We start from the raw sequence: 22,969 nt of genomic DNA, 5'->3' as shown, positions 1-22,969 counted from the left end.
GAATACAAAGCGTTTCTGTCTTGATTTAAAGAACACATACCAAAACTGCCTGAGACGAGACTGCAGAGTGTGTGCTTACAAGATACTGGTATTGACTTCTGGATCTGTCAATCAAGTTCCACATAAGAACTTAATTTAAGAAGGACTTGAGGCAACTTAGGAATGAGTGGGGGAGCTTTGAGTTGTATTGTCCTTTGATACCAAGTGCATTTGTGGGTGTTGTCATACTAGTAATTGTTCATTCAATCCTTCTTCTTCACAGTAAAGCAGAGATACAAGGTCAATAAAGCTGGGAAGGGCTCGTCCGGGATTTGAACCCGGGACCTCTCGCACCCAAAGCGAGAATCATACCCCTAGAACAACGAGCCGAAATTTGCTGTGTTTGCCTTTGATGAGAGAGCGCGTGGACAGCTAAAACGGCCACAGAATCCTGGGAATTTGTGATGGATTTCTTTCTTCTTTGACTCATCCGCCAGGTTCCACCAACTCACCACCACCTAAACTCACGTCATATTTTATCAACAAGACCAACTTTAAGACAGAACAGGTTCCAAGCCGTGTCAGCCATCACAAGAGCGCCCGCACCACAGAGTACAAAAAGATACCCTCTGTACGTTCGATCTTCGAATAGAGACATCCTAGAACTTTCACTTCAGCTCACTCATTGTCAGCGTGGCTTCCGTCTTTTTTATTTCAAAGTTCTCTAATCTCTTATTCTAAAGTGGAGATTAGTTGCCAAAAGTATGTGTGTAAATGAATCTGTAACACTGCAAATCCCAGCTGTGAGTGTAAACTTGTGGAGGGTCAACGAAAAATCCAAGTAAAAGCTGGCATAATGGTTTGTCCAGCTAAAAAATGCATTGTAAAAAAGAAGAAGAGATGTTCACTTAACTGTCAGTGGTTTTAACCTTGGGGTTGTTCAGTGTATTCACTCATGTTGAGTTAGGGGACAGCAAACTGCTACAGCTCCAAACAACAAAGTAAGACATGACATGTTTGCAATTGTTATCAGCACTCTTAATTAACAACTTGAGTGAACAAGAGAGTTGCATTTGGGATCAAAGAAGCAACCCAAAGTCACCCATCAAGCATTTATCATAGATTTCACCACCACCTAAACTCACGTCATATTTTGTCAACAAGACCAACTTTAAGACAGAACAGGTTCCACATCTCCATTTTTCTGCCATTGATCTTCCTGAGTTCATGTCAGCAATTGGGTATCCTAAACAATCATCATGTGATTTGGATTGCATCCTAATTAGACTGTGGGTTGATGTACTAGCTCCTTTTGTCACTTCTGCACTTGAGCATCTCAGTGCGTCTCTGTCAATTTGCTATGTACTACAGGGTCTAAGCTAGGTGTAATCAATCCATCTTTTGAAAAGCCCCATGTCCATGCTGGTCTTCTATTCCCTTACAGATCTATATTTCAGTTTCCTCCTTTATGTTTAAAAATCTGGAAAATCTCAGAATTGAATTATTTTCCATGCGCATATGAATACAAAGCGTTTCTGTCTTGATTTAAAGAACACATACCAAAACTGCCTGAGACGAGACTGCAGAGTGTGTGCTTACAAGATACTGGTATTGACTTCTGGATCTGTCAATCAAGTTCCACATAAGAACTTAATTTAAGAAGGACTTGAGGCAACTTAGGAATGAGTGGGGGAGCTTTGAGTTGTATTGTCCTTTGATACCAAGTGCATTTGTGGGTGTTGTCATACTAGTAATTGTTCATTCAATCCTTCTTCTTCACAGTAAAGCAGAGATACAAGGTCAATAAAGCTGGGAAGGGCTCGTCCGGGATTTGAACCCGGGACCTCTCGCACCCAAAGCGAGAATCATACCCCTAGAACAACGAGCCGAAATTTGCTGTGTTTGCCTTTGATGAGAGAGCGCGTGGACAGCTAAAACGGCCACAGAATCCTGGGAATTTGTGATGGATTTCTTTCTTCTTTGACTCATCCGCCAGGTTCCACCAACTCACCACCACCTAAACTCACGTCATATTTTATCAACAAGACCAACTTTAAGACAGAACAGGTTCCAAGCCGTGTCAGCCATCACAAGAGCGCCCGCACCACAGAGTACAAAAAGATACCCTCTGTACGTTCGATCTTCGAATAGAGACATCCTAGAACTTTCACTTCAGCTCACTCATTGTCAGCGTGGCTTCCGTCTTTTTTATTTCAAAGTTCTCTAATCTCTTATTCTAAAGTGGAGATTAGTTGCCAAAAGTATGTGTGTAAATGAATCTGTAACACTGCAAATCCCAGCTGTGAGTGTAAACTTGTGGAGGGTCAACGAAAAATCCAAGTAAAAGCTGGCATAACGGTTTGTCCAGCTAAAAATTGCATTGTAAAAAAGAAGAAGAGTTGTTCACTTAACTGTCAGTGGTTTTAACGTTGGGGTTGTTCAGTGTATTCACTCATTTTGAGTTAGGGGACAGCAAACTGCTACAGCTCCAAACAACAAAGTAAGACACAACATGTTTGCAATTGTTATCAGCACTCTTAATTAACAAGTTGAGTGAACAAAGAGAGACGCATTTGTGATCAAAGAAGCAACCCAAAGTCACCCATCAAGCATTTATCATAGGTTTCACCACCACCTAAACTCACGTCATATTTTGTCAACAAGACCAACTTTAAGACAGAACAGGTTCCACATCTCCATTTTTCTGCCATTGATCTTCCTGAGTTCATGTCAGCAATTGGGTATCCTAAACAATCATCATGTGATTTGGATTGCATCCTAATTAGACTGTGGGTTGATGTACTAGCTCCTATCGTCACTTCTGCACTTGAGCATCTCAGTGCGTCTCTGTCAATTTGCTATGTACTACAGGGTCTAAGCTAGGTGTAATCAATCCATGTTTTGAAAAGCCCCATGTCCATGCTGGTCTTCTATTCCCTTACAGATCTATATTTCAGTTTCCTCCTTTATGTTTAAAAATCTGAGAATTCAATTATTTTCCATTAGCATATGAATACGAAGCGTTTCCGTCTTCATTTAAAGAAAACATACCAAAACTGCCTGAGACGAGACTGCAGAGTGTGTGCTCAAGTGATACTGGTATTGACTTCTGGATCTGTCAATCAAGTTCCACATAAGAACTTAATTTAAGAAGGACTTGAGGCAACTTAGGAATGAGTGGGGGAGCTTTGAGTTGTATTGTCCTTTGATACCAAGTGCATTTGTGGGTGTTGTCATACTAGTAATTGTTCATTCAATCCTTCTTCTTCACAGTAAAGCAGAGATACAAGGTCAATAAAGCTGGGAAGGGCTCGTCCGGGATTTGAACCCGGGACCTCTCGCACCCAAAGCGAGAATCATACCCCTAGACCAACGAGCCGAAATTTGCTGTGTTTGCCTTTGATGAGAGAGCGCGTGACAGCTAAAACGGCCACAGAATCCTGGGAATTTGTGATGGCTTTCTTTCTTCTTTGACTCATCCGCCAGGTTCCACCAACTCACCACCACCTAAACTCACGTTATATTTTATCAACAAGACCAACTTTAAGACAGAACAGGTTCCAAGAGCCGTCAAAGCCATCACAAGAGCGCCCGCACCACAGAGTACAAAAAGATACCCTCTGTACGTTCGATCTTCGAATAGAGACATCCTAGAACTTTCACTTCAGCTCACTCATTGTCAGCGTGGCTTCCGTCTTTTTTATTTCAAAGTTCTCTAATCTCTTATTCTAAAGTGGAGATTAGTTGCCAAAAGTATGTGTGTAAATGAATCTGTAACACTGCAAATCCCAGCTGTGAGTGTAAACTTGTGGAGGGTCAACGAAAAATCCAAGTAAAAGCTGGCATAACGGTTTGTCCAGCTAAAAATTGCATTGTAAAAAAGAAGAAGAGTTGTTCACTTAACTGTCAGTGGTTTTAACGTTGGGGTTGTTCAGTGTATTCACTCATGTTGAGTTAGGGGACAGCAAACTGCTACAGCTCCAAACAACAAAGTAAGACACAACATGTTTGCAATTGTTATCAGCACTCTTAATTAACAAGTTGAGTGAACAAAGAGAGACGCATTTATGATCAAAGAAGCAACCCAAAGTCACCCATCAAGCATTTATCATAGGTTTCACCACCACCTAAACTCACGTCATATTTTGTCAACAAGACCAACTTTAAGACAGAACAGGTTCCACATCTCCATTTTTCTGCCATTGATCTTCCTGAGTTCATGTCAGCAATTGGGTATCCTAAACAATCATCATGTGATTTGGATTGCATCCTAATTAGACTGTGGGTTGATGTACTAGCTCCTTTTGTCACTTCTGCACTTGAGCATCTCAGTGCGTCTCTGTCAATTTGCTATGTACTACAGGGTCTAAGCTAGGTGTAATCAATCCATGTTTTGAAAAGCCCCATGTCCATGCTGGTCTTCTATTCCCTTACAGATCTATATTTGAGTTTCCTCCTTTATGTTTAAAAATCTGGAAAATCTCAGAATTAAATTATTTTCCATGCGCATATGAATACAAAGCGTTTCTGTCTTGATTTAAAGAACACATACCAAAACTGCCTGAGACGAGACTGCAGAGTGTGTGCTTACAAGATACTGGTATTGACTTCTGGATCTGTCAATCAAGTTCCACATAAGAACTTAATTTAAGAAGGACTTGAGGCAACTTAGGAATGAGTGGGGGAGCTTTGAGTTGTATTGTCCTTTGATACCAAGTGCATTTGTGGGTGTTGTCATACTAGTAATTGTTCATTCAATCCTTCTTCTTCACAGTAAAGCAGAGATACAAGGTCAATAAAGCTGGGAAGGGCTCGTCCGGGATTTGAACCCGGGACCTCTCGCACCCAAAGCGAGAATCATACCCCTAGAACAACGAGCCGAAATTTGCTGTGTTTGCCTTTGATGAGAGAGCGCGTGGACAGCTAAAACGGCCACAGAATCCTGGGAATTTGTGATGGATTTCTTTCTTCTTTGACTCATCCGCCAGGTTCCACCAACTCACCACCACCTAAACTCACGTCATATTTTATCAACAAGACCAACTTTAAGACAGAACAGGTTCCAAGCCGTGTCAGCCATCACAAGAGCGCCCGCACCACAGAGTACAAAAAGATACCCTCTGTACGTTCGATCTTCGAATAGAGACATCCTAGAACTTTCACTTCAGCTCACTCATTGTCAGCGTGGCTTCCGTCTTTTTTATTTCAAAGTTCTCTAATCTCTTATTCTAAAGTGGAGATTAGTTGCCAAAAGTATGTGTGTAAATGAATCTGTAACACTGCAAATCCCAGCTGTGAGTGTAAACTTGTGGAGGGTCAACGAAAAATCCAAGTAAAAGCTGGCATAATGGTTTGTCCAGCTAAAAAATGCATTGTAAAAAAGAAGAAGAGTTGTTCACTTAACTGTCAGTGGTTTTAACCTTGGGGTTGTTCAGTGTATTCACTCATGTTGAGTTAGGGGACAGCAAACTGCTACAGCTCCAAACAACAAAGTAAGACATGACATGTTTGCAATTGTTATCAGCACTCTTAATTAACAACTTGAGTGAACAAGAGAGTTGCATTTGGGATCAAAGAAGCAACCCAAAGTCACCCATCAAGCATTTATCATAGATTTCACCACCACCTAAACTCACGTCATATTTTGTCAACAAGACCAACTTTAAGACAGAACAGGTTCCACATCTCCATTTTTCTGCCATTGATCTTCCTGAGTTCATGTCAGCAATTGGGTATCCTAAACAATCATCATGTGATTTGGATTGCATCCTAATTAGACTGTGGGTTGATGTACTAGCTCCTTTTGTCACTTCTGCACTTGAGCATCTCAGTGCGTCTCTGTCAATTTGCTATGTACTACAGGGTCTAAGCTAGGTGTAATCAATCCATGTTTTGAAAAGCCCCATGTCCATGCTGGTCTTCTATTCCCTTACAGATCTATATTTCAGTTTCCTCCTTTATGTTTAAAAATCTGGAAAATCTCAGAATTAAATTATTTTCCATGCGCATATGAATACAAAGCGTTTCTGTCTTGATTTAAAGAACACATACCAAAACTGCCTGAGACGAGACTGCAGAGTGTGTGCTTACAAGATACTGGTATTGACTTCTGGATCTGTCAATCAAGTTCCACATAAGAACTTAATTTAAGAAGGACTTGAGGCAACTTAGGAATGAGTGGGGGAGCTTTGAGTTGTATTGTCCTTTGATACCAAGTGCATTTGTGGGTGTTGTCATACTAGTAATTGTTCATTCAATCCTTCTTCGTCACAGTAAAGCAGAGATACAAGGTCAATAAAGCTGGGAAGGGCTCGTCCGGGATTTGAACCCGGGACCTCTCGCACCCAAAGCGAGAATCATACCCCTAGAACAACGAGCCGAAATTTGCTGTGTTTGACTTTGATGAGAGAGCGCGTGGACAGCTAAAACGGCCACAGAATCCTGGGAATTTGTGATGGATTTCTTTCTTCTTTGACTCATCCGCCAGGTTCCACCAACTCACTACCACCTAAACTCACGTCATATTTTATCAACAAGACCAACTTTAAGACAGAACAGGTTCCACATCTCCATTTTTCTGCCATTGATCTTCCTGAGTTCATGTCAGCAATTGGGTATCCTAAACAATCATCATGTGATTTGGATTGCATCCTAATTAGACTGTGGGTTGATGTACTAGCTCCTATCGTCACTTCTGCACTTGAGCATCTCAGTGCGTCTCTGTCAATTTGCTATGTACTACAGGGTCTAAGCTAGATGTAATCAATCCATCTTTTGAAAAGCCCCATGTCCATGCTGGTCTTCTATTCCCTTACAGATCTATATTTCAGTTTCCTCCTTTATGTTTAAAAATCTGGAAAATCTCAGAATTAAATTATTTTCCATGCGCATATGAATACAAAGCGTTTCTGTCTTGATTTAAAGAACACATACCAAAACTGCCTGAGACGAGACTGCAGAGTGTGTGCTTACAAGATACTGGTATTGACTTCTGGATCTGTCAATCAAGTTCCACATAAGAACTTAATTTAAGAAGGACTTGAGGCAACTTAGGAATGAGTGGGGGAGCTTTGAGTTGTATTGTCCTTTGATACCAAGTGCATTTGTGGGTGTTGTCATACTAGTAATTGTTCATTCAATCCTTCTTCTTCACAGTAAAGCAGAGATACAAGGTCAATAAAGCTGGGAAGGGCTCGTCCGGGATTTGAACCCGGGACCTCTCGCACCCAAAGCGAGAATCATACCCCTAGAACAACGAGCCGAAATTTGCTGTGTTTGCCTTTGATGAGAGAGCGCGTGGACAGCTAAAACGGCCACAGAATCCTGGGAATTTGTGATGGATTTCTTTCTTCTTTGACTCATCCGCCAGGTTCCACCAACTCACCACCACCTAAACTCACGTCATATTTTATCAACAAGACCAACTTTAAGACAGAACAGGTTCCAAGCCGTGTCAGCCATCACAAGAGCGCCCGCACCACAGAGTACAAAAAGATACCCTCTGTACGTTCGATCTTCGAATAGAGACATCCTAGAACTTTCACTTCAGCTCACTCATTGTCAGCGTGGCTTCCGTCTTTTTTATTTCAAAGTTCTCTAATCTCTTATTCTAAAGTGGAGATTAGTTGCCAAAAGTATGTGTGTAAATGAATCTGTAACACTGCAAATCCCAGCTGTGAGTGTAAACTTGTGGAGGGTCAACGAAAAATCCAAGTAAAAGCTGGCATAATGGTTTGTCCAGCTAAAAAATGCATTGTAAAAAAGAAGAAGAGATGTTCACTTAACTGTCAGTGGTTTTAACCTTGGGGTTGTTCAGTGTATTCACTCATGTTGAGTTAGGGGACAGCAAACTGCTACAGCTCCAAACAACAAAGTAAGACATGACATGTTTGCAATTGTTATCAGCACTCTTAATTAACAACTTGAGTGAACAAGAGAGTTGCATTTGGGATCAAAGAAGCAACCCAAAGTCACCCATCAAGCATTTATCATAGATTTCACCACCACCTAAACTCACGTCATATTTTGTCAACAAGACCAACTTTAAGACAGAACAGGTTCCACATCTCCATTTTTCTGCCATTGATCTTCCTGAGTTCATGTCAGCAATTGGGTATCCTAAACAATCATCATGTGATTTGGATTGCATCCTAATTAGACTGTGGGTTGATGTACTAGCTCCTTTTGTCACTTCTGCACTTGAGCATCTCAGTGCGTCTCTGTCAATTTGCTATGTACTACAGGGTCTAAGCTAGGTGTAATCAATCCATGTTTTGAAAAGCCCCATGTCCATGCTGGTCTTCTATTCCCTTACAGATTTATATTTCAGTTTCCTCCTTTATGTTTAAAAATCTGGAAAATCTCAGAATTAAATTATTTTCCATGCGCATATGAATACAAAGCGTTTCTGTCTTGATTTAAAGAACACATACCAAAACTGCCTGAGACGAGACTGCAGAGTGTGTGCTTACAAGATACTGGTATTGACTTCTGGATCTATCAATCAAGTTCCACATAAGAACTTAATTTAAGAAGGACTTGAGGCAACTTAGGAATGAGTGGGGGAGCTTTGAGTTGTATTGTCCTTTGATACCAAGTGCATTTGTGGGTGTTGTCATACTAGTAATTGTTCATTCAATCCTTCTTCGTCACAGTAAAGCAGAGATACAAGGTCAATAAAGCTGGGAAGGGCTCGTCCGGGATTTGAACCCGGGACCTCTCGCACCCAAAGCGAGAATCATACCCCTAGAACAACGAGCCGAAATTTGCTGTGTTTGCCTTTGATGAGAGAGCGCGTGGACAGCTAAAACGGCCACAGAATCCTGGGAATTTGTGATGGATTTCTTTCTTCTTTGACTCATCCGCCAGGTTCCACCAACTCACTACCACCTAAACTCACGTCATATTTTATCAACAAGACCAACTTTAAGACAGAACAGGTTCCACATCTCCATTTTTCTGCCATTGATCTTCCTGAGTTCATGTCAGCAATTGGGTATCCTAAACAATCATCATTTGATTTGGATTGCATCCTAATTAGACTGTGGGTTGATGTACTAGCTCCTATCGTCACTTCTGCACTTGAGCATCTCAGTGCGTCTCTGTCAATTTGCTATGTACTACAGGGTCTAAGCTAGGTGTAATCAATCCATGTTTTGAAAAGCCCCATGTCCATGCTGGTCTTCTATTCCCTTACAGATCTATATTTCAGTTTCCTCCTTTATGTTTAAAAATCTGGAAAATCTCAGAATTAAATTATTTTCCATGCGCATATGAATACAAAGCGTTTCTGTCTTGATTTAAAGAACACATACCAAAACTGCCTGAGACGAGACTGCAGAGTGTGTGCTTACAAGATACTGGTATTGACTTCTGGATCTGTCAATCAAGTTCCACATAAGAACTTAATTTAAGAAGGACTTGAGGCAACTTAGGAATGAGTGGGGGAGCTTTGAGTTGTATTGTCCTTTGATACCAAGTGCATTTGTGGGTGTTGTCATACTAGTAATTGTTCATTCAATCCTTCTTCTTCACAGTAAAGCAGAGATACAAGGTCAGTAAAGCTGGGAAGGGCTCGTCCGGGATTTGAACCCGGGACTTCTCGCACCCAAAGCGAGAATCATACCCCTAGAACAACGAGCCGAAATTTGCTGTGTTTGCCTTTGATGAGAGAGCGCGTGGACAGCTAAAACGGCCACAGAATCCTGGGAATTTGTGATGGATTTCTTTCTTCTTTGACTCATCCGCCAGGTTCCACCAACTCACCACCACCTAAACTCACGTCATATTTTATCAACAAGACCAACTTTAAGACAGAACAGGTTCCAAGCCGTGTCAGCCATCACAAGAGCGCCCGCACCACAGAGTACAAAAAGATACCCTCTGTACGTTCGATCTTCGAATAGAGACATCCTAGAACTTTCACTTCAGCTCACTCATTGTCAGCGTGGCTTCCGTCTTTTTTATTTCAAAGTTCTCTAATCTCTTATTCTAAAGTGGAGATTAGTTGCCAAAAGTATGTGTGTAAATGAATCTGTAACACTGCAAATCCCAGCTGTGAGTGTAAACTTGTGGAGGGTCAACGAAAAATCCAAGTAAAAGCTGGCATAATGGTTTGTCCAGCTAAAAAATGCATTGTAAAAAAGAAGAAGAGATGTTCACTTAACTGTCAGTGGTTTTAACCTTGGGGTTGTTCAGTGTATTCACTCATGTTGAGTTAGGGGACAGCAAACTGCTACAGCTCCAAACAACAAAGTAAGACATGACATGTTTGCAATTGTTATCAGCACTCTTAATTAACAACTTGAGTGAACAAGAGAGTTGCATTTGGGATCAAAGAAGCAACCCAAAGTCACCCATCAAGCATTTATCATAGATTTCACCACCACCTAAACTCACGTCATATTTTGTCAACAAGACCAACTTTAAGACAGAACAGGTTCCACATCTCCATTTTTCTGCCATTGATCTTCCTGAGTTCATGTCAGCAATTGGGTATCCTAAACAATCATCATGTGATTTGGATTGCATCCTAATTAGACTGTGGGTTGATGTACTAGCTCCTTTTGTCACTTCTGCACTTGAGCATCTCAGTGCGTCTCTGTCAATTTGCTATGTACTACAGGGTCTAAGCTAGGTGTAATCAATCCATGTTTTGAAAAGCCCCATGTCCATGCTGGTCTTCTATTCCCTTACAGATCTATATTTGAGTTTCCTCCTTTATGTTTAAAAATCTGGAAAATCTCAGAATTAAATTATTTTCCATGCGCATATGAATACAAAGCGTTTCTGTCTTGATTTAAAGAACACATACCAAAACTGCCTGAGACGAGACTGCAGAGTGTGTGCTTACAAGATACTGGTATTGACTTCTGGATCTGTCAATCAAGTTCCACATAAGAACTTAATTTAAGAAGGACTTGAGGCAACTTAGGAATGAGTGGGGGAGCTTTGAGTTGTATTGTCCTTTGATACCAAGTGCATTTGTGGGTGTTGTCATACTAGTAATTGTTCATTCAATCCTTCTTCGTCACAGTAAAGCAGAGATACAAGGTCAATAAAGCTGGGAAGGGCTCGTCCGGGATTTGAACCCGGGACCTCTCGCACCCAAAGCGAGAATCATACCCCTAGAACAACGAGCCGAAATTTGCTGTGTTTGCCTTTGATGAGAGAGCGCGTGGACAGCTAAAACGGCCACAGAATCCTGGGAATTTGTGATGGATTTCTTTCTTCTTTGACTCATCCGCCAGGTTCCACCAACTCACTACCACCTAAACTCACGTCATATTTTATCAACAAGACCAACTTTAAGACAGAACAGGTTCCAAGCCGTGTCAGCCATCACAAGAGCGCCCGCACCACAGAGTACAAAAAGATACCCTCTGTACGTTCGATCTTCGAATAGAGACATCCTAGAACTTTCACTTCAGCTCACTCATTGTCAGCGTGGCTTCCGTCTTTTTTATTTCAAAGTTCTCTAATCTCTTATTCTAAAGTGGAGATTAGTTGCCAAAAGTATGTGTGTAAATGAATCTGTAACACTGCAAATCCCAGCTGTGAGTGTAAACTTGTGGAGGGTCAACGAAAAATCCAAGTAAAAGCTGGCATAATGGTTTGTCCAGCTAAAAAATGCATTGTAAAAAAGAAGAAGAGATGTTCACTTAACTGTCAGTGGTTTTAACCTTGGGGTTGTTCAGTGTATTCACTCATGTTGAGTTAGGGGACAGCAAACTGCTACAGCTCCAAACAACAAAGTAAGACATGACATGTTTGCAATTGTTATCAGCACTCTTAATTAACAACTTGAGTGAACAAGAGAGTTGCATTTGGGATCAAAGAAGCAACCCAAAGTCACCCATCAAGCATTTATCATAGATTTCACCACCACCTAAACTCACGTCATATTTTGTCAACAAGACCAACTTTAAGACAGAACAGGTTCCACATCTCCATTTTTCTGCCATTGATCTTCCTGAGTTCATGTCAGCAATTGGGTATCCTAAACAATCATCATGTGATTTGGATTGCATCCTAATTAGACTGTGGGTTGATGTACTAGCTCCTTTTGTCACTTCTGCACTTGAGCATCTCAGTGCGTCTCTGTCAATTTGCTATGTACTACAGGGTCTAAGCTAGGTGTAATCAATCCATGTTTTGAAAAGCCCCATGTCCATGCTGGTCTTCTATTCCCTTACAGATCTATATTTGAGTTTCCTCCTTTATGTTTAAAAATCTGGAAAATCTCAGAATTAAATTATTTTCCATGCGCATATGAATACAAAGCGTTTCTGTCTTGATTTAAAGAACACATACCAAAACTGCCTGAGACGAGACTGCAGAGTGTGTGCTTACAAGATACTGGTATTGACTTCTGGATCTGTCAATCAAGTTCCACATAAGAACTTAATTTAAGAAGGACTTGAGGCAACTTAGGAATGAGTGGGGGAGCTTTGAGTTGTATTGTCCTTTGATACCAAGTGCATTTGTGGGTGTTGTCATACTAGTAATTGTTCATTCAATCCTTCTTCGTCACAGTAAAGCAGAGATACAAGGTCAATAAAGCTGGGAAGGGCTCGTCCGGGATTTGAACCCGGGACCGCTCGCACCCAAAGCGAGAATCATACCCCTAGAACAACGAGCCGAAATTTGCTGTGTTTGCCTTTGATGAGAGAGCGCGTGGACAGCTAAAACGGCCACAGAATCCTGGGAATTTGTGATGGATTTCTTTCTTCTTTGACTCATCCGCCAGGTTCCACCAACTCACCACCACCTAAACTCACGTCATATTTTATCAACAAGACCAACTTTAAGACAGAACAGGTTCCAAGCCGTGTCAGCCATCACAAGAGCGCCCGCACCACAGAGTACAAAAAGATACCCTCTGTACGTTCGATCTTCGAATAGAGACATCCTAGAACTTTCACTTCAGCTCACTCATTGTCAGCGTGGCTTCCGTCTTTTTTATTTCAAAGTTCTCTAATCTCTTATTCTAAAGTGGAGATTAGTTGCCAAAAGTATGTGTGTAAATGAATCTGTAACACTGCAAATCCCAGCTGTGAGTGTAAACTTGTGGAGGGTCAACGAAAAATCCAAGTAAAAGCTGGCATAATGGTTTGTCCAGCTAAAAAATGCATTGTAAAAAAGAAGAAGAGATGTTCACTTAACTGTCAGTGGTTTTAACCTTGGGGTTGTTCAGTGTATTCACTCATGTTGAGTTAGGGGACAGCAAACTGCTACAGCTCCAAACAACAAAGTAAGACATGACATGTTTGCAATTGTTATCAGCACTCTTAATTAACAACTTGAGTGAACAAGAGAGTTGCATTTGGGATCAAAGAAGCAACCCAAAGTCACCCATCAAGCATTTATCATAGATTTCACCACCACCTAAACTCACGTCATATTTTGTCAACAAGACCAACTTTAAGACAGAACAGGTTCCACATCTCCATTTTTCTGCCATTGATCTTCCTGAGTTCATGTCAGCAATTGGGTATCCTAAACAATCATCATGTGATTTGGATTGCATCCTAATTAGACTGTGGGTTGATGTACTAGCTCCTTTTGTCACTTCTGCACTTGAGCATCTCAGTGCGTCTCTGTCAATTTGCTATGTACTACAGGGTCTAAGCTAGGTGTAATCAATCCATGTTTTGAAAAGCCCCATGTCCATGCTGGTCTTCTATTCCCTTACAGATCTATATTTGAGTTTCCTCCTTTATGTTTAAAAATCTGGAAAATCTCAGAATTAAATTATTTTCCATGCGCATATGAATACAAAGCGTTTCTGTCTTGATTTAAAGAACACATACCAAAACTGCCTGAGACGAGACTGCAGAGTGTGTGCTTACAAGATACTGGTATTGACTTCTGGATCTGTCAATCAAGTTCCACATAAGAACTTAATTTAAGAAGGACTTGAGGCAACTTAGGAATGAGTGGGGGAGCTTTGAGTTGTATTGTCCTTTGATACCAAGTGCATTTGTGGGTGTTGTCATACTAGTAATTGTTCATTCAATCCTTCTTCGTCACAGTAAAGCAGAGATACAAGGTCAATAAAGCTGGGAAGGGCTCGTCCGGGATTTGAACCCGGGACCTCTCGCGCCCAAAGCGAGAATCATACCCCTAGAACAACGAGCCGAAATTTGCTGTGTTTGCCTTTGATGAGAGAGCGTGTGGACAGCTAAAACGGCCACAGAATCCTGGGAATTTGTGATGGATTTCTTTCTTCTTTGACTCATCCGCCAGGTTCCACCAACTCACCACCACCTAAACTCACGTCATATTTTATCAACAAGACCAACTTTAAGACAGAACAGGTTCCAAGCCGTGTCAGCCATCACAAGAGCGCCCGCACCACAGAGTACAAAAAGATACCCTCTGTACGTTCGATCTTCGAATAGAGACATCCTAGAACTTTCACTTCAGCTCACTCATTGTCAGCGTGGCTTCCGTCTTTTTTATTTCAAAGTTCTCTAATCTCTTATTCTAAAGTGGAGATTAGTTGCCAAAAGTATGTGTGTAAATGAATCTGTAACACTGCAAATCCCAGCTGTGAGTGTAAACTTGTGGAGGGTCAACGAAAAATCCAAGTAAAAGCTGGCATAATGGTTTGTCCAGCTAAAAAATGCATTGTAAAAAAGAAGAAGAGATGTTCACTTAACTGTCAGTGGTTTTAACCTTGGGGTTGTTCAGTGTATTCACTCATGTTGAGTTAGGGGACAGCAAACTGCTACAGCTCCAAACAACAAAGTAAGACACAACATGTTTGCAATTGTTATCAGCACTCTTAATTAACAAGTTGTCAACAAGACCAACTTTAAGACAGAACAGGTTCCACATCTCCATTTTTCTGCCATTGATCTTCCTGAGTTCATGTCAGCAATTGGGTATCCTAAACAATCATCATGTGATTTGGATTGCATCCTAATTAGACTGTGGGTTGATGTACTAGCTCCTATCGTCACTTCTGCACTTGAGCATCTCAGTGCGTCTCTGTCAATTTGCTATGTACTACAGGGTCTAAGCTAGGTGTAATCAATCCATCTTTTGAAAAGCCCCATGTCCATGTTGGTCTTCTATTCCCTTACAGATCTATATTTCAGTTTCCTCCTTTATGTTTAAAAATCTCAGAATTCAATTATTTTCCATACGCATATGAATACGAAGCGTTTCCGTCTTCATTTAAAGAAAACATACCAAAACTGCCTGAGACGAGACTGCAGAGTGTGTGCTCACGTGATACTGGTATTGACTTCTGGATCTGTCAATCAAGTTCCACATAAGAACTTAATTTAAGAAGGACTTGAGGCAACTTAGGAATGAGTGGGGGAGCTTTGAGTTGTATTGTCCTTTGATACCAAGTGCATTTGTGGGTGTTGTCATACTAGTAATTGTTCATTCAATCCTTCTTCGTCACAGTAAAGCAGAGATACAAGGTCAATAAAGCTGGGAAGGGCTCGTCCGGGATTTGAACCCGGGACCTCTCGCACCCAAAGCGAGAATCATACCCCTAGAACAACGAGCCGAAATTTGCTGTGTTTGCCTTTGATGAGAGAGCGCGTGGACAGCTAAAACGGCCACAGAATCCTGGGAATTTGTGATGGATTTCTTTCTTCTTTGACTCATCCGCCAGGTTCCACCAACTCACCACCACCTAAACTCACGTCATATTTTATCAACAAGACCAACTTTAAGACAGAACAGGTTCCAAGCCGTGTCAGCCATCACAAGAGCGCCCGCACCACAGAGTACAAAAAGATACCCTCTGTACGTTCGATCTTCGAATAGAGACATCCTAGAACTTTCACTTCAGCTCACTCATTGTCAGCGTGGCTTCCGTCTTTTTTATTTCAAAGTTCTCTAATCTCTTATTCTAAAGTGAAGATTAGTTGCCAAAAGTATGTGTGTAAATGAATCTGTAACACTGCAAATCCCAGCTGTGAGTGTAAACTTGTGGAGGGTCAACGAAAAATCCAAGTAAAAGCTGGCATAATGGTTTGTCCAGCTAAAAAATGCATTGTAAAAAAGAAGAAGAGATGTTCACTTAACTGTCAGTGGTTTTAACCTTGGGGTTGTTCAGTGTATTCACTCATGTTGAGTTAGGGGACAGCAAACTGCTACAGCTCCAAACAACAAAGTAAGACACAACATGTTTGCAATTGTTATCAGCACTCTTAATTAACAAGTTGTCAACAAGACCAACTTTAAGACAGAACAGGTTCCACATCTCCATTTTTCTGCCATTGATCTTCCTGAGTTCATGTCAGCAATTGGGTATCCTAAACAATCATCATTTGATTTGGATTGAATCCTAATTAGACTGTGGGTTGATGTACTAGCTCCTATCGTCACTTCTGCACTTGAGCATCTCAGTGCGTCTCTGTCAATTTGCTATGTACTACAGGGTCTAAGCTAGGTGTAATCAATCCATGTTTTGAAAAGCCCCATGTCCATGCTGGTCTTCTATTCCCTTACAGATCTATATTTCAGTTTCCTCCTTTATGTTTAAAAATCTGGAAAATCTCAGAATTAAATTATTTTCCATGCGCATATGAATACAAAGCGTTTCTGTCTTGATTTAAAGAACACATACCAAAACTGCCTGAGACGAGACTGCAGAGTGTGTGCTTACAAGATACTGGTATTGACTTCTGGATCTGTCAATCAAGTTCCACATAAGAACTTAATTTAAGAAGGACTTGAGGCAACTTAGGAATGAGTGGGGGAGCTTTGAGTTGTATTGTCCTTTGATACCAAGTGCATTTGTGGGTGTTGTCATACTAGTAATTGTTCATTCAATCCTTCTTCTTCACAGTAAAGCAGAGATACAAGGTCAGTAAAGCTGGGAAGGGCTCGTCCGGGATTTGAACCCGGGACTTCTCGCACCCAAAGCGAGAATCATACCCCTAGAACAACGAGCCGAAATTTGCTGTGTTTGCCTTTGATGAGAGAGCGCGTGGACAGCTAAAACGGCCACAGAATCCTGGGAATTTGTGATGGATTTCTTTCTTCTTTGACTCATCCGCCAGGTTCCACCAACTCACCACCACCTAAACTCACGTCATATTTTATCAACAAGACCAACTTTAAGACAGAACAGGTTCCAAGCCGTGTCAGCCATCACAAGAGCGCCCGCACCACAGAGTACAAAAAGATACCCTCTGTACGTTCGATCTTCGAATAGAGACATCCTAGAACTTTCACTTCAGCTCACTCATTGTCAGCGTGGCTTCCGTCTTTTTTATTTCAAAGTTCTCTAATCTCTTATTCTAAAGTGGAGATTAGTTGCCAAAAGTATGTGTGTAAATGAATCTGTAACACTGCAAATCCCAGCTGTGAGTGTAAACTTGTGGAGGGTCAACGAAAAATCCAAGTAAAAGCTGGCATAATGGTTTGTCCAGCTAAAAAATGCATTGTAAAAAAGAAGAAGAGATGTTCACTTAACTGTCAGTGGTTTTAACCTTGGGGTTGTTCAGTGTATTCACTCATGTTGAGTTAGGGGACAGCAAACTGCTACAGCTCCAAACAACAAAGTAAGACATGACATGTTTGCAATTGTTATCAGCACTCTTAATTAACAACTTGAGTGAACAAGAGAGTTGCATTTGGGATCAAAGAAGCAACCCAAAGTCACCCATCAAGCATTTATCATAGATTTCACCACCACCTAAACTCACGTCATATTTTGTCAACAAGACCAACTTTAAGACAGAACAGGTTCCACATCTCCATTTTTCTGCCATTGATCTTCCTGAGTTCATGTCAGCAATTGGGTATCCTAAACAATCATCATGTGATTTGGATTGCATCCTAATTAGACTGTGGGTTGATGTACTAGCTCCTTTTGTCACTTCTGCACTTGAGCATCTCAGTGCGTCTCTGTCAATTTGCTATGTACTACAGGGTCTAAGCTAGGTGTAATCAATCCATGTTTTGAAAAGCCCCATGTCCATGCTGGTCTTCTATTCCCTTACAGATCTATATTTGAGTTTCCTCCTTTATGTTTAAAAATCTGGAAAATCTCAGAATTAAATTATTTTCCATGCGCATATGAATACAAAGCGTTTCTGTCTTGATTTAAAGAACACATACCAAAACTGCCTGAGACGAGACTGCAGAGTGTGTGCTTACAAGATACTGGTATTGACTTCTGGATCTGTCAATCAAGTTCCACATAAGAACTTAATTTAAGAAGGACTTGAGGCAACTTAGGAATGAGTGGGGGAGCTTTGAGTTGTATTGTCCTTTGATACCAAGTGCATTTGTGGGTGTTGTCATACTAGTAATTGTTCATTCAATCCTTCTTCGTCACAGTAAAGCAGAGATACAAGGTCAATAAAGCTGGGAAGGGCTCGTCCGGGATTTGAACCCGGGACCTCTCGCACCCAAAGCGAGAATCATACCCCTAGAACAACGAGCCGAAATTTGCTGTGTTTGCCTTTGATGAGAGAGCGCGTGGACAGCTAAAACGGCCACAGAATCCTGGGAATTTGTGATGGATTTCTTTCTTCTTTGACTCATCCGCCAGGTTCCACCAACTCACTACCACCTAAACTCACGTCATATTTTATCAACAAGACCAACTTTAAGACAGAACAGGTTCCAAGCCGTGTCAGCCATCACAAGAGCGCCCGCACCACAGAGTACAAAAAGATACCCTCTGTACGTTCGATCTTCGAATAGAGACATCCTAGAACTTTCACTTCAGCTCACTCATTGTCAGCGTGGCTTCCGTCTTTTTTATTTCAAAGTTCTCTAATCTCTTATTCTAAAGTGGAGATTAGTTGCCAAAAGTATGTGTGTAAATGAATCTGTAACACTGCAAATCCCAGCTGTGAGTGTAAACTTGTGGAGGGTCAACGAAAAATCCAAGTAAAAGCTGGCATAATGGTTTGTCCAGCTAAAAAATGCATTGTAAAAAAGAAGAAGAGATGTTCACTTAACTGTCAGTGGTTTTAACCTTGGGGTTGTTCAGTGTATTCACTCATGTTGAGTTAGGGGACAGCAAACTGCTACAGCTCCAAACAACAAAGTAAGACATGACATGTTTGCAATTGTTATCAGCACTCTTAATTAACAACTTGAGTGAACAAGAGAGTTGCATTTGGGATCAAAGAAGCAACCCAAAGTCACCCATCAAGCATTTATCATAGATTTCACCACCACCTAAACTCACGTCATATTTTGTCAACAAGACCAACTTTAAGACAGAACAGGTTCCACATCTCCATTTTTCTGCCATTGATCTTCCTGAGTTCATGTCAGCAATTGGGTATCCTAAACAATCATCATGTGATTTGGATTGCATCCTAATTAGACTGTGGGTTGATGTACTAGCTCCTTTTGTCACTTCTGCACTTGAGCATCTCAGTGCGTCTCTGTCAATTTGCTATGTACTACAGGGTCTAAGCTAGGTGTAATCAATCCATGTTTTGAAAAGCCCCATGTCCATGCTGGTCTTCTATTCCCTTACAGATCTATATTTGAGTTTCCTCCTTTATGTTTAAAAATCTGGAAAATCTCAGAATTAAATTATTTTCCATGCGCATATGAATACAAAGCGTTTCTGTCTTGATTTAAAGAACACATACCAAAACTGCCTGAGACGAGACTGCAGAGTGTGTGCTTACAAGATACTGGTATTGACTTCTGGATCTGTCAATCAAGTTCCACATAAGAACTTAATTTAAGAAGGACTTGAGGCAACTTAGGAATGAGTGGGGGAGCTTTGAGTTGTATTGTCCTTTGATACCAAGTGCATTTGTGGGTGTTGTCATACTAGTAATTGTTCATTCAATCCTTCTTCGTCACAGTAAAGCAGAGATACAAGGTCAATAAAGCTGGGAAGGGCTCGTCCGGGATTTGAACCCGGGACCGCTCGCACCCAAAGCGAGAATCATACCCCTAGAACAACGAGCCGAAATTTGCTGTGTTTGCCTTTGATGAGAGAGCGCGTGGACAGCTAAAACGGCCACAGAATCCTGGGAATTTGTGATGGATTTCTTTCTTCTTTGACTCATCCGCCAGGTTCCACCAACTCACCACCACCTAAACTCACGTCATATTTTATCAACAAGACCAACTTTAAGACAGAACAGGTTCCAAGCCGTGTCAGCCATCACAAGAGCGCCCGCACCACAGAGTACAAAAAGATACCCTCTGTACGTTCGATCTTCGAATAGAGACATCCTAGAACTTTCACTTCAGCTCACTCATTGTCAGCGTGGCTTCCGTCTTTTTTATTTCAAAGTTCTCTAATCTCTTATTCTAAAGTGGAGATTAGTTGCCAAAAGTATGTGTGTAAATGAATCTGTAACACTGCAAATCCCAGCTGTGAGTGTAAACTTGTGGAGGGTCAACGAAAAATCCAAGTAAAAGCTGGCATAATGGTTTGTCCAGCTAAAAAATGCATTGTAAAAAAGAAGAAGAGATGTTCACTTAACTGTCAGTGGTTTTAACCTTGGGGTTGTTCAGTGTATTCACTCATGTTGAGTTAGGGGACAGCAAACTGCTACAGCTCCAAACAACAAAGTAAGACATGACATGTTTGCAATTGTTATCAGCACTCTTAATTAACAACTTGAGTGAACAAGAGAGTTGCATTTGGGATCAAAGAAGCAACCCAAAGTCACCCATCAAGCATTTATCATAGATTTCACCACCACCTAAACTCACGTCATATTTTGTCAACAAGACCAACTTTAAGACAGAACAGGTTCCACATCTCCATTTTTCTGCCATTGATCTTCCTGAGTTCATGTCAGCAATTGGGTATCCTAAACAATCATCATGTGATTTGGATTGCATCCTAATTAGACTGTGGGTTGATGTACTAGCTCCTTTTGTCACTTCTGCACTTGAGCATCTCAGTGCGTCTCTGTCAATTTGCTATGTACTACAGGGTCTAAGCTAGGTGTAATCAATCCATGTTTTGAAAAGCCCCATGTCCATGCTGGTCTTCTATTCCCTTACAGATCTATATTTGAGTTTCCTCCTTTATGTTTAAAAATCTGGAAAATCTCAGAATTAAATTATTTTCCATGCGCATATGAATACAAAGCGTTTCTGTCTTGATTTAAAGAACACATACCAAAACTGCCTGAGACGAGACTGCAGAGTGTGTGCTTACAAGATACTGGTATTGACTTCTGGATCTGTCAATCAAGTTCCACATAAGAACTTAATTTAAGAAGGACTTGAGGCAACTTAGGAATGAGTGGGGGAGCTTTGAGTTGTATTGTCCTTTGATACCAAGTGCATTTGTGGGTGTTGTCATACTAGTAATTGTTCATTCAATCCTTCTTCGTCACAGTAAAGCAGAGATACAAGGTCAATAAAGCTGGGAAGGGCTCGTCCGGGATTTGAACCCGGGACCTCTCGCGCCCAAAGCGAGAATCATACCCCTAGAACAACGAGCCGAAATTTGCTGTGTTTGCCTTTGATGAGAGAGCGTGTGGACAGCTAAAACGGCCACAGAATCCTGGGAATTTGTGATGGATTTCTTTCTTCTTTGACTCATCCGCCAGGTTCCACCAACTCACCACCACCTAAACTCACGTCATATTTTATCAACAAGACCAACTTTAAGACAGAACAGGTTCCAAGCCGTGTCAGCCATCACAAGAGCGCCCGCACCACAGAGTACAAAAAGATACCCTCTGTACGTTCGATCTTCGAATAGAGACATCCTAGAACTTTCACTTCAGCTCACTCATTGTCAGCGTGGCTTCCGTCTTTTTTATTTCAAAGTTCTCTAATCTCTTATTCTAAAGTGGAGATTAGTTGCCAAAAGTATGTGTGTAAATGAATCTGTAACACTGCAAATCCCAGCTGTGAGTGTAAACTTGTGGAGGGTCAACGAAAAATCCAAGTAAAAGCTGGCATAATGGTTTGTCCAGCTAAAAAATGCATTGTAAAAAAGAAGAAGAGATGTTCACTTAACTGTCAGTGGTTTTAACCTTGGGGTTGTTCAGTGTATTCACTCATGTTGAGTTAGGGGACAGCAAACTGCTACAGCTCCAAACAACAAAGTAAGACACAACATGTTTGCAATTGTTATCAGCACTCTTAATTAACAAGTTGTCAACAAGACCAACTTTAAGACAGAACAGGTTCCACATCTCCATTTTTCTGCCATTGATCTTCCTGAGTTCATGTCAGCAATTGGGTATCCTAAACAATCATCATGTGATTTGGATTGCATCCTAATTAGACTGTGGGTTGATGTACTAGCTCCTATCGTCACTTCTGCACTTGAGCATCTCAGTGCGTCTCTGTCAATTTGCTATGTACTACAGGGTCTAAGCTAGGTGTAATCAATCCATCTTTTGAAAAGCCCCATGTCCATGTTGGTCTTCTATTCCCTTACAGATCTATATTTCAGTTTCCTCCTTTATGTTTAAAAATCTCAGAATTCAATTATTTTCCATACGCATATGAATACGAAGCGTTTCCGTCTTCATTTAAAGAAAACATACCAAAACTGCCTGAGACGAGACTGCAGAGTGTGTGCTCACGTGATACTGGTATTGACTTCTGGATCTGTCAATCAAGTTCCACATAAGAACTTAATTTAAGAAGGACTTGAGGCAACTTAGGAATGAGTGGGGGAGCTTTGAGTTGTATTGTCCTTTGATACCAAGTGCATTTGTGGGTGTTGTCATACTAGTAATTGTTCATTCAATCCTTCTTCGTCACAGTAAAGCAGAGATACAAGGTCAATAAAGCTGGGAAGGGCTCGTCCGGGATTTGAACCCGGGACCTCTCGCACCCAAAGCGAGAATCATACCCCTAGAACAACGAGCCGAAATTTGCTGTGTTTGCCTTTGATGAGAGAGCGCGTGGACAGCTAAAACGGCCACAGAATCCTGGGAATTTGTGATGGATTTCTTTCTTCTTTGACTCATCCGCCAGGTTCCACCAACTCACCACCACCTAAACTCACGTCATATTTTATCAACAAGACCAACTTTAAGACAGAACAGGTTCC

At 41.2% G+C, this 22,969-nt stretch overlaps 17 non-coding genes across 17 annotated transcripts; all 17 read right to left on the bottom strand.

The window, feature by feature from the left end:
- Nucleotides 1-296: 296 nt before the first annotated feature.
- Nucleotides 297-368, bottom strand: trnap-ugg (transfer RNA proline (anticodon UGG)). Its single transcript has one exon. It is a non-coding gene; the product is annotated as a tRNA-Pro (tRNA).
- Nucleotides 369-1,795: 1,427 nt separating this feature from the next.
- Nucleotides 1,796-1,867, bottom strand: trnap-ugg (transfer RNA proline (anticodon UGG)). Its single transcript has one exon. It is a non-coding gene; the product is annotated as a tRNA-Pro (tRNA).
- A 1,419-nt stretch (nt 1,868-3,286) lies between these two features.
- On the bottom strand, nt 3,287-3,358 carry trnap-ugg (transfer RNA proline (anticodon UGG)). The gene has a single exon. It is a non-coding gene; the product is annotated as a tRNA-Pro (tRNA).
- Nucleotides 3,359-4,787: 1,429 nt separating this feature from the next.
- On the bottom strand, nt 4,788-4,859 carry trnap-ugg (transfer RNA proline (anticodon UGG)). Its single transcript has one exon. It is a non-coding gene; the product is annotated as a tRNA-Pro (tRNA).
- Nucleotides 4,860-6,286: 1,427 nt separating this feature from the next.
- On the bottom strand, nt 6,287-6,358 carry trnap-ugg (transfer RNA proline (anticodon UGG)). The gene has a single exon. It is a non-coding gene; the product is annotated as a tRNA-Pro (tRNA).
- An 810-nt stretch (nt 6,359-7,168) lies between these two features.
- Nucleotides 7,169-7,240, bottom strand: trnap-ugg (transfer RNA proline (anticodon UGG)). Its single transcript has one exon. It is a non-coding gene; the product is annotated as a tRNA-Pro (tRNA).
- A 1,427-nt stretch (nt 7,241-8,667) lies between these two features.
- trnap-ugg (transfer RNA proline (anticodon UGG)) lies at nt 8,668-8,739 on the bottom strand. Its single transcript has one exon. It is a non-coding gene; the product is annotated as a tRNA-Pro (tRNA).
- Nucleotides 8,740-9,549: 810 nt separating this feature from the next.
- trnap-ugg (transfer RNA proline (anticodon UGG)) lies at nt 9,550-9,621 on the bottom strand. Its single transcript has one exon. It is a non-coding gene; the product is annotated as a tRNA-Pro (tRNA).
- Nucleotides 9,622-11,048: 1,427 nt separating this feature from the next.
- trnap-ugg (transfer RNA proline (anticodon UGG)) lies at nt 11,049-11,120 on the bottom strand. The gene has a single exon. It is a non-coding gene; the product is annotated as a tRNA-Pro (tRNA).
- Nucleotides 11,121-12,547: 1,427 nt separating this feature from the next.
- On the bottom strand, nt 12,548-12,619 carry trnap-ugg (transfer RNA proline (anticodon UGG)). The gene has a single exon. It is a non-coding gene; the product is annotated as a tRNA-Pro (tRNA).
- A 1,427-nt stretch (nt 12,620-14,046) lies between these two features.
- Nucleotides 14,047-14,118, bottom strand: trnap-ugg (transfer RNA proline (anticodon UGG)). Its single transcript has one exon. It is a non-coding gene; the product is annotated as a tRNA-Pro (tRNA).
- Nucleotides 14,119-15,433: 1,315 nt separating this feature from the next.
- Nucleotides 15,434-15,505, bottom strand: trnap-ugg (transfer RNA proline (anticodon UGG)). The gene has a single exon. It is a non-coding gene; the product is annotated as a tRNA-Pro (tRNA).
- Nucleotides 15,506-16,829: 1,324 nt separating this feature from the next.
- Nucleotides 16,830-16,901, bottom strand: trnap-ugg (transfer RNA proline (anticodon UGG)). Its single transcript has one exon. It is a non-coding gene; the product is annotated as a tRNA-Pro (tRNA).
- Nucleotides 16,902-18,328: 1,427 nt separating this feature from the next.
- Nucleotides 18,329-18,400, bottom strand: trnap-ugg (transfer RNA proline (anticodon UGG)). Its single transcript has one exon. It is a non-coding gene; the product is annotated as a tRNA-Pro (tRNA).
- A 1,427-nt stretch (nt 18,401-19,827) lies between these two features.
- On the bottom strand, nt 19,828-19,899 carry trnap-ugg (transfer RNA proline (anticodon UGG)). Its single transcript has one exon. It is a non-coding gene; the product is annotated as a tRNA-Pro (tRNA).
- Nucleotides 19,900-21,326: 1,427 nt separating this feature from the next.
- trnap-ugg (transfer RNA proline (anticodon UGG)) lies at nt 21,327-21,398 on the bottom strand. Its single transcript has one exon. It is a non-coding gene; the product is annotated as a tRNA-Pro (tRNA).
- Nucleotides 21,399-22,713: 1,315 nt separating this feature from the next.
- On the bottom strand, nt 22,714-22,785 carry trnap-ugg (transfer RNA proline (anticodon UGG)). Its single transcript has one exon. It is a non-coding gene; the product is annotated as a tRNA-Pro (tRNA).
- Nucleotides 22,786-22,969: the final 184 nt, after the last annotated feature.

The sequence above is a fragment of the Leuresthes tenuis genome, unplaced genomic scaffold (genome assembly GCF_036924035.1).
Source record: "Leuresthes tenuis unplaced genomic scaffold, fLeuTen1.0.hap1 SCAF_23, whole genome shotgun sequence".
Lineage (NCBI taxonomy): Eukaryota > Metazoa > Chordata > Actinopteri > Atheriniformes > Atherinopsidae > Leuresthes > Leuresthes tenuis.
The sequence above is the reverse complement of the archived record's forward strand: the minus strand, read 5'-3'. Positions and strand labels throughout refer to the sequence as shown.